This window comes from Protopterus annectens, chromosome 7.part0 (assembly GCF_019279795.1).
Source record: "Protopterus annectens isolate FY-2018-M chromosome 7.part0, PAN1.0, whole genome shotgun sequence".
Taxonomy (NCBI): Eukaryota; Metazoa; Chordata; order Ceratodontiformes; family Protopteridae; genus Protopterus; species Protopterus annectens.
The window spans coordinates 1429732640-1429747639 of record NC_056739.1 but is presented as its reverse complement, the minus strand read 5'-3'; the positions used below and the strand labels follow the sequence as shown (position 1 = coordinate 1429747639).

Here is a 15000-nt window from a genome sequence, read left to right as displayed (position 1 = left end):
TAGTGTAAATTAGTGAGGCATAGAGCAGTATAGAGATTAGAAGTGATTGGGCAATATTGGTTTTAGTTGTAAAGGTGAGGAAGGGTCTAATCCTATATAGGGAGCCCATTCTTCTGTTAACTTTTTTATAGTGTTGTTAATGTGAAGGTCAAAGTTAAGGTTGTTATCTATTATAATTCCAAGGAATTTAGTGTTGGAGTCAGGAGAAATGAGGATACCATTATTAGAGATGACTGATAAGTCTAATGGTGTGGACTTATTGATAGGAGAAAAGAGTAGGATTTTTTTTTTTTTTTTTTTGGGATTCAAGAGGAGACAACACTTTAAAAACCATGATTCTACTGTGTTAAACACCTTCTGAGTTATAGATTGTAGTTCAGAAGAAGATTTGGCATGTACAAATAAGTGTGGAATCATCTGCATATTGTATGCAAGTAGCTTGTGGAATAGCTAAATGCAGATCATTTATAAATATGGAGAAAAGTAGAGGGCCTAGAATTGATCCCTGGGGGACACCCAAAATTGATAGGCAGGAGGGATGATAGATTATTCTCCCAGATCCCTGCTTGCTGCCTATTGCTGAGGTAGGAAGTGAACCATTGTATTGCTAGTGAGTCAAAAGAAAGTGAATTTAGTATATTTATAAGCAAAGGGTGGTTAACCATGTCAAAAACTTTTGAAAGATCAATAAAGAGAGCTGAGGAGAGAATGTTATTATTACGGTTTCTGTTGATAGAATCAGTGAAGGAAAGAAGGGCAGTAGTGGTGCTATGGAATGGCCTAAAGCATGCTGGGTATTGGCTAGTAAGTTACGCTGAATTAAATGGTTCAGTAGCTGGTGATAAATGCATCTTTCCATGATTTTAGCTAAAGGAGATAATAAAGCTATAGGTCGGTAGTTGGAGTATTCATTTGAGTTACCCCCTTTATGTAGAGGAATAATGTGAGAAATTTTCCATATGTCTGGGATGGTTCCTTCATTAATGGTTCTATTTAGAAGAATCAAAATGGGATAGGCTACAGATGTAGCTGCTTTTTGCAAATATTCATTTGGGATCTGTTCAGCAGAAGGAGTACAAGGCTTCAGTTTTTGGATGGGTTTGAAGATAAAATTAGTCAAGATGGGTTGTAATTTGAAATTGGGAATAGGGCTATTATTGGGGATAAGAAAGCTAGAGTTATCAAGGGATAATTGGCTGGCCAGGGATTGTATGGACTCAGTAAAGAATGTGTTAATTGTGTTAGCGATTTCGATTGGGGCTTGAGATTAGTGTCTGTTGGACTTTTATGTGTCTCTTGTGTTATACACTATTGTTTTGGTTTGTTTTCTAGTTGTAGTTCTCTCACTCTCTCTCTCTTTCTATCTCTCTCCAATACAGTGATTGAGCTGCTTTGAATAGGTTGCAGCATGGCTTTTGTAGGTGATGCTCATGATCAGGTGATGGTCTCTGCACCAATCAGTGTTCACCACTTGCTAATTGCATGCAGCCAGCTGTGTAGTACTTCCAATTATCACTGTCATGGCAACCCACTACTATAAATTACTACATCATGTGGGAGTTGTTCCTTTACCTTTCCTGTATGGAAGACAGCCTTCCTGTGTGTGGGTAGCAGTATTATAGACAGCAGGTAGCAATACCTCTTACAACAGGACTTGCAGACTCAGGCCAACTACATATTTGTATTAGGTTCCAGACCTTTGGACAGTGTTGTTATATGCATTGTATACTGCTAGTTTTACAGGGTTTGTGTGTACAAGCTAGTTTTGCATGCAGTGCAGTCTGTCTGCATAGCTCTCAACTGTGGGCCTATCCACATCATGGCCAGAGGATTGGCTGTTATGTTTTGTCTGTTCTCCACACAATTCTTGTCTCTGATATATAAGTACATTCTGTCTATTGAGTGCTATCAGTACATGGCTACATCCATTTGTGTTTCTGACTTCATATTCCTGAGTCAAGGTATGTTGCAACCAATCCTGTAACACCAGCAACTTTCAGAGTGTATAACAGCCATATTGCAAATATGGCCCTGTATTCCAGCCTCTGTCTTCCACCTATATACCAGGCTTTGTCCATATGTCATGCAGTAAGAGGTTGTTAAGTAGTGGCCTAGCATTATGTAGAGCTGGCATTCCTGCTATAATTCCAGTGATGTTGTGGACTCCCTCACATATTGTGGGATTGGGTCCATAAATATGAGGGCTACAGCTGGACAAAACATGTATAACCTTGTACAGTCCAGAGGTCAGTGTATGTAACACTGTTATATGCCCTTGTAAGTCATTCTATGAGGGAGGGCTATGCACCATTTTTAATCTAGGCTGTTACAACATGTGAGGGATATCAGCAGTAAGACACATGAAAGTATATGGCTGTACATTTTCATACATTTCACCATGGGAACAGTGGTGGGCTCTTGCTTACTGTCTTACAGACAGTTCTGTCAATGTGATAGTGATGTTTTAAGTTAAGCATTGTTATGTAACAGATACATTTTCATTGTGAAAACTTAATTCTTTTCCCCCAAGGGGTTGAGTACAGAGTGTAATTTGAGGCTGCTGAACTACATCTGCATTACTTACTGTTGATTGATTGTTATCTTCTGGCCCAATGTTTCTTTATTGTTGTACTACTTGAAGGCCTTGGCCTGGACAGCAACATATGTTATGCTTTCAGATTACTGTATTAAATGTTTTGTTTTGACAGTTGCATTACTCAGTTATTATGTATTTCAAACACCTAACTGCTATATGAAATGACATATACAACTGAAATAGTACACAAATAAACATTTCTATGTATGCAATCTTGTGTGTGATGTCATATCCTTTGACTTGTCTGTGGGTATATGTTTCATGCAATAATTGTATTTTGTATGAAATAATTAAACACTGGCCATTTTAAAAGGTGGCAACTATAGGAATACTAGCTGTTCGATATGCTGTGCACCCTCTAAATATATATCTTCTTATACATATCTAAAATTAGTAATATATGTATATGTTATGTATGTTTATATATATATGTGTGTGTGTGTGTGTGTGTGTGTGTGTGTGTGTGTGTGTGTGTGTGTGTGTGTGTATGTATCATTGGAATGTTTACTGCTTCAACATTGTACATTCCCTATGGCACACAGACTGTTCTGCATGATATGTTATTGATATCATCCTGACATTGTACAGCTGAGATGGATTACTGTTAACTCATTGTGGCTATGTTGTGTAGGGTCCTGGGTATGAGACTTGCAAGTGTTGGTTATTGTGTTGCAAGGCAGATCTGTTCAGCTGTGGAGGAGGAGATGATATCAATAATTACAAGAGGTACTTCATTTGGGCCCCCTCACTCCTCTTAATGGTGTATAGACATATATATATATATATTCTTTATTTATTCAATCCACTATTTACATTCTCATTAATTGTTAACACTATATAAAACACTAACGTAAAGTGAGAATGTAATGATCTGAAGAAGCTAACCTTAGTGAAAGCGCTTATCTTTGTTCTCTGTTTTGTCTGTTCGTGCACAATAAATAATTTGGATTTACATCGGAGAAGGTTTTTTTTGACTGAATACCTGAAACTGAACTGCAACTTGGATTTATTCCACATCTTTATATGGAAGCCACTTCGCGCACAAGTACCTAACTTTTTAAATCTATTTAATAGAATGTAATACAATATGAAAGTATTTATTTATTCGATAATTATTTTACAAATATATTTAATTAATTGTTAGAGTTAAATTATCAACATATCTATTTTACAATATGAACATTATTTTTAATGCAAGGGGTTGTACTGAGTAATCATTTCTGTTTGTCCTGAAAGAGTATTAGACTAAAGTAATTAATTAAAAAACACATTTCCTGGAGGGAAATTATAGAAACAGTAGAGTGGTAATCCCTTATGTAAGATTAAATGTGGTCTATTAGAACAACAAAGCATTGCACATGGTTTATTAGTAGGTTGTCATTTTTACACATATTTTACATTTATATTTCTTATTTCCTTTTTCTATAACAAGTTCAAGGAATTTGCGAATAAACATACGATAAGCTAACATCTAATGAGCTTATTCTAAAATGTTAAGTAACCACAAGAATTTTCACATGCATTTTTCACTTGAAGTATTATTGTGCACGCTTGTACGTATTTGAAATGTCCAAAGAAGAAACGAACATTTGTTGACTTGAGTACAATTTGGAAGTGCTCATTGTCAAAATGCGTTAGTTATGAGTAACGTATCAGTGACGTTGTTTTAGAAGATTTTAAAACAAACAATTTAAGCCCTTTCAAAAGGTTTTACAAGAACTTTAAGATGTTTATTTATTTATTATTTTTTTAATCAATTGCACATTAAATAAAGACCAAATTTGAGTCAACAAAGACTGCATAAATGAGCAGATGTAGTTTTCTGTTTCTGAGAGTCTGGCAGTTATACATTTAACCAAAATATGTACGCTGCAAGCACTGTGAACATGATGCTGTTTTAAAATTGAAAGCAAAATTTTAACACTGAATTGGTTCAATTTGTTGGTTCTAATTAATCTTAATTGATCAATTGGTTTACAAACTTGTATATAAGCACAGAAAGTATATTGGTGGTTCATCTTGACAAAGCCCGTCATAGTAACGGGTGAAAGCGCTTGATGTATTTGTGTTTTTAAAGTTGGATTTATTCGTACTACTGATGTTACAACTGTTCGTGCATTTTTTACTGCTGGTCAATTAATAAAGGAACGTCTGATTTTAGACTGAGAAGGTTTTTTTCCAGTTCAAGGATAAGTTTATTGAGATTTGGTGCTTCTGCAAACATTTTCTTGATTTTTGGGACTTAGTTCGTGTTTTCCTGTTTGATATATATATATATATATATATATATATATATATATATATATATATATATATATAGACATATATATATATATATATATCTGTAGATATATACATATATTTACATATATATATATATACACACACACACACACACACACACACACACACACACACACACACACACACACACACACATACACGCACACACACACACACACACACACACACACACACACACACACACACACACACACACACACACACACAAATACATACATACATCTACATATATAAATACATTTCCCCTACTGTTGAGTAGCTGCGATGGATGATACATTTGAGAAATATCAGATTCATTTACATCTGAAATGGCTTAGTGGTAAATCACTTTGGTTATAATTTGCAGGGTCCTGGTTTTGAGACTTGCAAGGGCTGCTTATTTTGTTGCTGGGCAGAACAGGGGCTGATGGAGACAGAGTGATTAAGGCACTTTAAAGCAATTGTAAGTAGGTTTGTGTGGGTTTGCGTGGAGATAAGCAATGCTTACGTGAGCGTAGTTTCACTTACGCCTGCTTACGGCCGCTTAAAGCTGTGCTAATTTCAAATAAAGAAAAGAAAAAAGGGAGGTAGGAAAGTGGTGAAATTTGGGCAAGCAGGGGAACAAACAAGAGGAGAAACAAGTAGGGATGTGCAGGACGGGTGTAGGAAAGACCATTGCTCTGCATTTCTTTGGCAGCAACAGCTGCTTTCAATGTGAGCAATTTAGAATTTGGAGCCTCACACCCAACAGGGAGGTGTTGTGGCATCATAGAATATGGATGATTGGTAGGGTTAGATTGTGTGCTCGGTACATGTCTCTGGGTGAAATGCAGTGCTATGTACGGGATGTGATTTTTTTGTGAGACAGATGCCTTTTTTTTTAAGGTGAGAGTAGGATGTTAAGGAAGGATTATTGGTAAGTGTGGTGATGGATGTTTGGTAGGAGATGTTGCATTTGCAGACAGACAAGACAGACAAGACAGCAGACAGGGGTGGTGTATGACACATGGGGGGGTAAACACTTTGATGGGGAGGGTGATTTGGAATCTGAGGCTCATAAGCCCCCCAGATGGTAGTAGTGGCATTCATGTCTCCACCCGATGACAGTCACCACAGCCCTGAAGGTGGCTGTGCTGGGGGCTGGGCTGAAGGGGCCACCTGCCCTTCTAGCTGCAACAGCCTGCCCTTCACCTGGTGCAGGCGGTCATCCAGCTCCATCTGGAGGACACTGTGTACCATCCCACAGACCTCATCCCGGGTGACAACATCCTCACCATGCCCACTTGCAGGGGGGAAGAATGCCCCATTCCCTGCAGCAGTTCCACCCAAGGATGGTGCAGGACCAGCAGATGAGGGAGGTATGGGTTGGGTCACAGACATGCTGGGACCCGGTTCCTTGGCCAGGTGGGGTGGGAGAGGTGGATCCGCTAGGATCTGCCATCCCATATGTTCTATGGTGTGGAAATTAACAATGAATATTGATTAGTCATGCACAACACATTACAACATTAGTCAAAATAGCATGCATGGATATTCCTATTTACCCAAAACAGTGTAATTATAACAGTGCCATAGCAAAGAGAACCCATGCATATATGGAATGGCATTCAGGGTTGCAACAGCATGCTAGTTAGTGGTATGTCAGGCAGGCAATAAGATGATTATTCAACAGGGAATATTAGTATGCACACAGTTTAAACAATGATAAACCAAATGGAACAATGGTTCCAACAGTAGAGGTTTGTTTAGGAACATACTCATGTTGGTTTCAGTGTGATGGTTGGATCAGTTGTATGGTGGGGGAATGGAACAGATTCAATTGACAACTGATATCAAGTATAGTTGTCAGTACACTACTATTCACTACTCTACATTCTGACTACACTTACACTCTACCTGGGTAATGGGGCTGCTACAGTACACGAACAGCTGTAGATATCAACAGAGCAATTGTATCCTAATTTTAGTTATACACATCAGACCTGTTTCTATACCAATTTCTTTACCTGTGGGCCTGTGCAGATGAACTGTGTGCACATTACATTGCTGTTTCCACATATATTTCAGATTCACATATTAGTTGCAGTAGATATAAGTGAAAGTCACAACACACAACTGGCTGTACACACACACACACATATATGTACATATACATATATAAAAGAGCAAATAGGAATACATAGGATTACTGTGGCTATGTGTGGCTCAAATAAAAAAATATATGTGTGTGTGTCTGTGTGTGTGTGTGTATGTGTGTGTGTGTGTGTGTGTGTGTGTGTGTGTGTGTGTGTGTGTGTGTGTGTGTGTGTGTGAGGGTGTGTGTGTCTGCGTGTTTCTATATATCTATATATATTGTTTTTGAGTATCGCTAAAGTCTCTCAAATGCTGAACCTCACTGAACAACCTGTCAAGAAAACAACTATCCTTTTACTGAGAAATCCAGAGAAAGAACTAATAAATAAAATTGGTGTAAGCTACTAGAAATGCCTCTTTGACAATGTACCTCTAAAGAGGATTGCAGAGCCAGTGTGGGTTTCATTAAAAGGAGGGCAAATAAGGACTACTGTGTCTAGACATAGTGGGAATTGATTTTATTGCTGTGCATTCCTCAAACTTCCAAGGACATGAGAAGACTAAAATGTTTAAAGGATAGTTGACACCATATCTGCCCACCAGCCCAGTGTTCTCTATTACCCACCGCAAAGCAAAATAGCATCTCTGCTTACCCTAAACTCACATGAAACCACAAAAGTCAGACTGACTCAGGGGAAACCTACCCTCATAGTTAAACCATCAATGGGCATTTTTATTGCAGAGGAATTGAACCTATTTAGAGTTTGCAGATTAACTTAGACTCAGCTAAAAAGATATGCAAAATGTATTACAAAACCAGTGACACTGTCATGGAAATGCATTGGTACACATGAATAAATCATGGTTTACAGGATCAAAGTAGAGTAGAACCAACTATACATGTCCCCCAAAAACCTCAGTATAATGATAGATGGAAGAAATAGAAACCAACTGGACTGAATTCTCTGGAATAAAGGTATTCTAACAATGAAAAAGATCCCAGAGCTGTATGCTATGACAAAACTGTAAACCAATGTTTCTAACTTAGATGTTTTAATTCAAGCAATAAAGGGATCACAGACTTTATTTCAAATATGTGTTTTGCTTTAGACATGTATGTACACACACACACACACACACACACACACACACACACACACACACACACACACACACACACACACACACACACACATATATATATATATATATATATACATATATATATATATATATATATATATATATATATATATATATGTATATATATATATGTATATATATATACACACACACACATACATATATTATCTCAAGTAAACGTTTCTATCCATTTTTATTTTTCAGTGGATCTTTTGTGGTGGAATCACAAAGTATCACATGATCTAACTTAATATACCATATTTACTTGATAGTTAAACACCCCATAACAAAATAAGTCAGTACTGTTGAGTAGAGAAACAACACTAGTATGGCACCTTTATTCCTGTGGACTTATCCCATAGTTATCTGGGAATTATATATGACTACAAATGTGCAGGCACAGAGATCCCAGGATTTTTTAAAGACACACTTCATAGACCGGCTTTTCAATATGCCAACTAGGAAGAAAAACATAATGTATCTGGTACTCACTAATATGGGAGAGAGCTGCACACCACCTAGTTTCACATCTTCTCTGGTAAGGCCAGACCACAAAATGGTCCCCTTTGAAGTAAAAATAAAACACAGAGCCCCAGATAACATTGTAGTGTTCAGAAACCAGTCTAAAGCTAACTTCCTACTATTAAGTAATAACCTGACAGCATTTCAAGCTCCCATAAACACTGAGAACACTGCTGCCTATGCAGAACTGTTCAGAGAAATACTATGCAAGCATGTTAACAGCTGCATAGAGGCAGCTGAACCCATCAAGAATAATTACATAACTAACTCAAAAAGCAAGACACCCTGGTGGAATGACAACATCAATAGACTGTATAACAGATGAAAGAAAATAATGGAACAATTACCAGATGTAGAAGCCAGCATTAAAAAAAAGAAAAAGAAAAAAAAACACTCTGCACAAACTAAACAAATAACTCAGAGTACAAATAAAATCTATCAAAGCCAACTATGAGGTACATTTGGCCTCTCAGGCCAAGGACAATCAGAAGGAATTCTTTAGCTGTGTCCACATCCTCAAAGGCAATGCACAGTTGTCTGTGAAGCTCATTGTTAATGAAGCCACCTATACTGAATGAGCAGATATAGCAAACCTACTGGCAGATAAACTTAGCTGTGACTTTATCCGTCTGTCCCCATAAAACTCCCCTCAGGAAATACCATCAACTATAACTCACCCCTACTATCACTAGAGACTCTGGAAACTACAGAAAAATAATTCTCACTACTTTCATATGCAAATCCATGGAAATGATCATTAATGAAATGGAAAACCTCCAGACACTGGACCCAACCCAATTTGATTTTGTCAAGAGCAGGTCATGCCTATGCAACCTAGAAGACTTCTTTGAGAAGGTCACCAAAGAAATGAATGGGGACAGAATGGCTCACACTGCCTACCTTGACCTAACCAAGGCATTTGACACAATTCTCCACATAACATTATTGGTAAACTTAAGAGGTTAAGTGTAAACACTTAAGTCACCAAGTGGATAGCCATCTGGTTCACAGACAGGACCCAGGAAGTTGGAAGTGGAAAGTCCACTTCCCCACAGAGGCTATTTCCAAGTGTAGTCCCTCAGTGATTTGTCCTGAGACTGCTTCTTTTGGGCATTTACTTCTCTGAAGTTAAAGCCAATGTCAAAAACCTCTAGCTGTCCAAATTTGCAGATGATTGCAAATTAGGAAAGGAGCAGTTAAAGAATCCCCCACTGAGATTAATGTTCTCCATGAAGGACTAGCACAAACAATATCTTGTGTCAGAGCCACAGACTAAAATTGAATGCCAAGAAATGCATAATAGTATCCAACAGGAAGTCATCCACTCCTGGTAACTATTACATTGACAATACACTCCTAAGGGTTGACACAGAAGTTTGGAACTTGAAGAAATGTGTAGAGAATAATCTAGCCTTTAACTATCATGCATCTACAGCAGTGAAGAATCATTCTATGTTGTGAAACTTATAAAGAAAAATATGGCATCTATGTCCAAGGTGGTCATTGTTCTGCTATATTCAGCATTTATTGAGTGCAATGCCCTCTTTGTTATGTACCTAACCAGGCACATCTAACAACTGGAACATCCACTGAGGTTCCTCACTTAAAGAATACAAGTTGTTAATTAACATGTCCTATGCAGACTACTTCAAAGCCCTATCCCTGTATTCTATCTCATACAGGCTGTTGAGGGAAGATCTATGGCTGGCATATAAGGCATTGTTGGACCCTACAGTGATGGATCTCCTTCATAGCTGCAAAAAACAGCACCAGAATTACTCATTCTAAAGACATAAACATTGCCTGTGATCTTAATACAACCTGCTGGAGAGGCAGGCATGTATCCCAGATACTTCCCTGTCTCTGGAACAGGCTCCATGTCCATCTGAAGCAGAGTTCCTCCCCAACTTAATTCAAGTGTAATTTGCATTTCTTCGTGCCAGTCCCAAGCATGGATAAATGGGGAGGGTTGCGTCAGGAAGGGCATCTGGTGTAAAACTTTTTGCCAAATGACATATGTGGGCAACAATACAGATTTCCATACCAGATCGGTCAAGGCACAGGTTAACAATGACCACCACCAGTACTGTTAGTAAACAGGGTGCTGGTGTAATTTGGGCTACTGTTGGCCAAAGGAGAAAGAGAAGAAGAGTGGGAAGGCATGCCCGAAGGCAGTAAGAGAGGAGGAAGGTTAGGAGTGTAGTAGTGAGGGTAGGAACTTTGAATGTTGCCAGTATGACTGGTATAGGGAGAGAGCTAGCTGATATGATGGAGAGAAGAAAGGTTGCTATATTGTGCGTGCAAGGGATGAGCTGGAAGGGGAGTAAGGCTAGGTGTATAGGAGGTGAGTTCAAATTGTCCTATCATGGTGTGGATGGGAGGAGAAATGGGGTAGGGGTCATCCTGAAGGAACAGTATGCCAAGAGTGTTTTGGACGTGAAAAGAGTGTCAGATAGAGTGATGTTTATGAAGCTGGAAATTGATGGTGTAATGATGAAAGTTGTTAGTGCATACATTTTGCAAGTTGGGTGTGCGATGGATGAAAAAGACAATTTTGGAGTGAGTTGAATAAAGTAGTGGTGAATGTACCCAAGCTTGAGAGACTGATGACTGGAGCATATTTCAATGGGCATGTTGGTGAAAGGAACAGAGAGGATGAGGAATTGAGGGGTAGGTATGGTGTTAAGGCGAGGAATGCAGAAGGTCAGATGGTAGTGGATTTTGTGAAAAGGATGGACATAGCTGTAGTGAATATGTATTTTAAGTAGAGGGAGGAGCACAGGGTGACATACAAGAGTGGAGGAAGATGCACACAGGTGGATTATATCCTACGCAGGAGGGCCAGTGTGTAGGAGATTGGAGACTGTAAAGTGGTAACAGGGGAAAGTGTAGTTAGGCAGCATAGAATGGTGGTCTGTAGGATGACGTTGGTGATCAAGAAAGGGAGAAGAAGTGTGAGAACAGTGCCAAGGATCAAATTGTGGAAGTTGAAAAAGGGTGATTGTGAGGTGGAGTTCAGGGAAGAGTTAAGACAGGCACTGAGGGCAGTGAAGAGTTCCCGAATAGCTGGATAACTACAGCAGAGCTGGTAAGGAAGACAGCTAGAAACGTGCTTTGTATGACATCTGGACAGAGAAAGGAGGACAAGTAGACCTGGTAGTGGAATGAGGAAGTACAGGAAAGTATACAGAGGAAGAAGCTGGTGAAGAAGAAGTGGGATTGTCAGAGACATGAAGAAAGTAGACAGGAGTATAAGGAGATGAGGCACATGGCAAAGAGAGAGGTGGTGAAGGCTAAGGATGAGGCATATGAAAGGTTGTACGAAAGGTTGGACACTAAGGAGGGCAAAATGGACCTGTACCTACTGGGTAAATGGAGGGATCAAGCTGGGAAAGATGTGCAGCAGGTAAGGGTGATAAAGGATAATGAGGGAAACATACTCACAAGTGAGGAGAGTGTGTTGAGCAGATGGAAAGAGTACTTTAAGGGGCTGATGAATGAAGAGAATGAGAGAGAAAGAAGGTTGGATGATGTGGGGATAGTGAATCAGGAAGTGCAATGGATTAGCAAGGAGGAAATAAGGACACATATGAAGAGGATGAAGAATAGAAAGGCTGTTGGTCCAGATGACATACCAGTGGAAGCATGGAGGTGCTTAGGAGAAATGGCAGTGGAGTTTTCGTTTAATGAAATCTTGGAAAGTGAGAGGATGCCTAAGGATTGGAGAAAAAGTGTTTTGGTACCAATTTTTAAGAATAAATGTGATGTGCAGAGCTGTAGTAACTACATAGGGATATCAGTCACAGCATGAAATTATGGGAAAGTGCAGTGGAAGTTAGTTTAAGAAGGGAGGTGATGATTAGTGATCAGCAGTATGATTTCATGCCAGGAAAGGGCACTACAGATGCAATGTTTGCTCTGAGAGTGTTGATGGAGAAATATAGAGAAGGTCAGAAGGAGTTGCATTGTGTCTTTGTGGACTTAGAGAAAGCAATGTGACAGGGTGTCTAGAGAGGAGTTGTGGTATTGTATGAGGAAGTTGGGAGTGGCAGAGAAGTATGTACGAGTGGTACAGGATATGTACAAGGGTGGTGTGACAGTGGTGAGGTCTGTGGTGGGAGTGACAGATGCGTTTAAGGTGGAGGTGGGTTTACATCAAGGATCAGCTCTGAGGCCTTTCTTATTTGCTGTGATGATCGAAAGGTTGACAGACGAGATCAGGCAGGAGTCCCTGTGGACTATGATGTTTTCAGATGACATTGTGATCTGTAGTGAGAGTAAGGACAAGGTTGAGGAGACCCTGCAGAGGTGGAGATATGCTCTAGAGAGGAGAGGAATGAAGACCAGCAGGACTAAGACAGAATATATGTGTGTGAATGAGAGGGAGGATAGAGGAATGGTGAGGATACAGGGAGTAGAATTGGCAAAGGTGAATGAGTTTAAACACTTGGGATCAACAGTTCAGAGTAATAGAGAGTGTGAAAGAGAAGAGAGTACAGGCATGATGGAATGGTTGGAGAAGATTGTCAGAAGTGATTTGTGACAGACGGGTACCAGTTAAGAGTGAAAGGGAAGGTCTGTAAGATGGTAATGAGATCAGCTATGTTATATGAGTTGGAAACGGTGACACTGACAAAAAGGCAGGAGTCAGAGTTGGACATGGCAGAGTTAAAGATGTTATGATTTGCACTGGGTGTGATGAGGATGGACAGGATTAGGAATCAGTATATTAGAGGGACAGCTCAGGCTGGACAGTTTGGAGACAAAGCCAGAAAGGTGAGATTGCATTGGTTTGGACATGTGCTGAGGAGGGATGCTGGGTATATTGGGAAAAGGATGCTAAGGATGGAGCTGCCAGGTAAGAGGAAAAGAAGAAGGCCTAAGATAAGTTATAAGGATGTGGTGAGAGAGGACATGCAGGGGATTGGTGTGACACAGCAAGATGCAGAGGACAGGAAGTAATGAAAACAGATCTGCTGTGGTGACCCCTAATGGGAACAGCCAAGAGAGAAGAAGGAGGATGAGAACAGGAAATTCACCCATGGTTTGGCACCTGTGTCTCTAATGGATACAAGCAGCCTGTAAATAGTTCATCTCCCAGGCCCCTGATTGTAAAAGTTTCAATTCCCAAGCCCTTGCTTACACTTGTCAATGGTACTAGAACTTGTCAGAGATTTGGGATTTTTGTCTAGGGTTAAAAAGACCCCAGTGGTCACTGGCATAGTACACACCTGTCAAACTATGAACCTATGAACACCATGTGTTACTTAATGATATAGATTTTGAATACAGATTTTGAAGGTTGTATGACTTTTTACATAAAACATTTTTTTTTCTCTTTTTAACATATATACAAATTTAAGTTACTGCACCATTGCTCTAACATGTTCTGATGAATTTCTGGTTTATAAAATAACACAATGAAAGTGCTAAACTTTTTAAATCATGACTTGAGTTTGTGTGTTTCATTCATTTTGCAGTGCTGTTCTTTGATTTTAATGATTGCTCTAGCATGTATAATTGGTCCTTTTAATAAGTCTATATCAGACAATATTAACATATAATGTTTTTAGTTACAAGCAAAGAGTGTGCTGTGTTTTCACTGGACTATAAGGAAGGGTGTCAACTGGCAGTATATATGTTTGTGTGTTACTTCAACAGATCCTTCAAGCATCATCCATACAAAGAAAGAGTGCAAGACTTGTTAAATAAAGGTAAGAAGATAGCCGCTTAATGGCAAAATCTGTACACATTTTATAAACTTTATGTTTCTAACACCCATAAGATCAGTGGAATTTCCTATACTACACATACATTAGTTACAGAAAAATACAATATTATTATCTAGCCTAGTCAAAACATGGCACTGAGCTCTAGGTAAAAAAAATATTCTGAGAAAAAAAAAACATTTTTCTAGTTTAAACATGTCATAGTAATCGGTACCTGACTAAGCTCCAAAGGATATCAGCACATCAACAGACTTCACAAAAAAATAAACATTTCATCAGATAGAAGGTAGGAAATACACTGCAGGACTGATGAAGAAATGTGGACATCAAAGCAGAAGCTCAAGTTGTTCTAATTGTAGAGGAAGCCAAACAGAACAGATTATAGTGTTTCTGCACATATGTAAGAAGGGGGTCTACTTCACCTTATCGCATGTTGAAAATATCGAACGGCAATAATGTCGTAAATGCCATACATTGAAAGTGTTGTTGCGGTATCATAGTACAGTGGGAATGAGAAAATTTGCTCTTTCCTCACTGTAGTGTGATTTTGGAGTTGGTATACATATATATATATAATTAGCGGGGGGGTGGGGATTGCAGCCCCCTCACAAGAACAGTTTCAATGTACGGCATTTTCGATGTTTATGCCATTCG

General features: G+C 39.0%; 1 long non-coding RNA gene across 4 annotated transcripts in view; it reads right to left on the bottom strand.

Annotated features, from left to right (window-relative positions):
- LOC122807069 overlaps positions 1-15000 on the bottom strand; it is an 844116-nt gene that overhangs the window by 444884 nt on the left and 384232 nt on the right. The window lies entirely within an intron of this gene.